The sequence below is a fragment of the Cavia porcellus genome, unplaced genomic scaffold (assembly GCF_034190915.1).
Source record: "Cavia porcellus strain 051 isolate PalLab524CR breed Dunkin Hartley unplaced genomic scaffold, mCavPor4.1 scaffold_2, whole genome shotgun sequence".
Taxonomy (NCBI): domain Eukaryota; kingdom Metazoa; phylum Chordata; class Mammalia; order Rodentia; family Caviidae; genus Cavia; species Cavia porcellus.
Genome location: NW_026947485.1, coordinates 115,288,544 through 115,290,527, shown reverse-complemented (window position 1 = coordinate 115,290,527; position 1,984 = coordinate 115,288,544).

Genomic DNA, 1,984 nt, shown 5'->3' with positions numbered 1-1,984 from the left:
AGAATTAATGGAACATTTAACTAAAAAGGTTATATGTTAGAAAGTTAACAAAATAGAACACATCGTGTGTGTACATTCGGAGAAAACCTTCCATGTTACTCTACAGGACAGGAGGGGAGGCCAATGACTGCACAGAAGCATTGTCACGTTTTGCGCCACAGCAGTCCAAAGCAGGATCCTATCTGAAGTTTTCAGATATTAAAGAAGTTATAAATTGAAACTGTAGCATTAATAAAAATCTGTATGCTTTGCATTTTGTAACCCTCTTCTTTTTCATTCATTCGATGTTGTATAAATTATGGATGAATCTTGTGGTTTCTATAGGGTGAGATATACCCCTTCAATTTGTTGAGCTTGGTTTTGACAATAGAGATGCTGAATTGTGTGAAAGTCTTTTTCTGCATTGATTGAAATGATCATAGAGTTTGTCTTTGACTCCTTTGAAGTGAAGTGCAAAGTACTTGATGTGTATCCTTGCTGGCATTCCTGGGACAAATTCCACAGAACAATCCTGTCTGTATCCCTGTCTGTCCAATTCAGTGAAATCTTGGGTATTCATCCTCGTAGGCAGAGAAAGAACGTGTAAATGCAAGTGTAGTTTTGTTCAGATCAAATATTTTGTAGAATTAAGCAATGAAATGAGATTATTGCTACTTGTTTAATCTTGTTTCTCTTCATGGGTGTGCTTAGGCTTTTTGTTCTTTCTTTGAAATTCTATTACACCTTATTTCCTGGGTTAAGGAGTTGTCTGCATCTCAGTATTCTTTGTGTTGAAATGCTTATTCAGAGTTGGCTCTTTTCATTCTTTGAATCCTTCAATATAAATTACATTGTCTGTTTTTTCATCTCTGAATTAGCTTGAAAAATGTTTTTTTTGCTCTAATAAAGTTTCTTAAATTTTTAATATTTTTGAAACAACAATCTTTTAGTTCTATTTTTAGACTCACATTTTAATTATTTTGTATTTATTCATTATTTCTTTAATTTTGTTAATTTTGAGTTTAGTGCGTTCTTGTTTCTCTACTTTTCCATGTTTAATGCTAGATTTTATTTTATTTTATTTTTGTCTTTTTCCTTTTTATCGGTACTGGGGATCGACTCACGACTGCCTGCTTGCAAGGCAGGCACTTATGCTGCTGAGCTAAATCCCCAGCCCTTAATGCTAGATTTTATTGGAGAATGGTTTAATTTTTACTATATTTCTTAGTACCTGTTAGATTTATCAATTTGTATTCCCCTTGGTAACTTTACATATTTATATCACATATTTAGATCAAGTCATCTACTCAACTACCCAAACTCCTGCCGTAACCCTTTTTTCTCTTTCTACCTCTCTACTACTAAAAGTTCTTCTAACCTCACAATATCTATAGAGTACATATGTTAGGACAAGTAGAGATATTTGTGTTTCTGAGTCCAGTTTATTTTGCTTAACATGATGACCTTTACTTAACTCCACATACTCAAAATAAACGATTTCATTTTTCTTTTTCCTAAATAATACTGACTGATCACATCTTCTAAATGCATTAATCTTTTGTTGGATCCTAGGCATCATGGGTCCATACATTTCCTATTTTTTAGTTAGTTTTATTGGTACATTTTTAATATAAATTGTCATCATACCCATTATAGGGAATTCATATGTAATACATTGTGATTCTTAAGGAATTACTATTCTGCTATTAGGAAAGATAAACTTGAGACATTTCTACGTAAACAGAGGCAACTTGATACCATATTTTTATGTGAAATAAATCATACACCCATGAATTTTCTATTGTCAATGTTGCCACCATAAGCATGAGTGTGTGGGAGGGACCTTACCTTATGCTGATTTATCACTTGTGAGTGTGCACCATTGTGAAAGTTATCTGGGTTATGCTGTGTTTCTAGTTTGGAAATTTGAGGAACCTTCCTGCTGTTTTCCTTACTGGCTCTATTATTTTGAATTCATAAGAACTTTTACAAAGATTTCCATTTT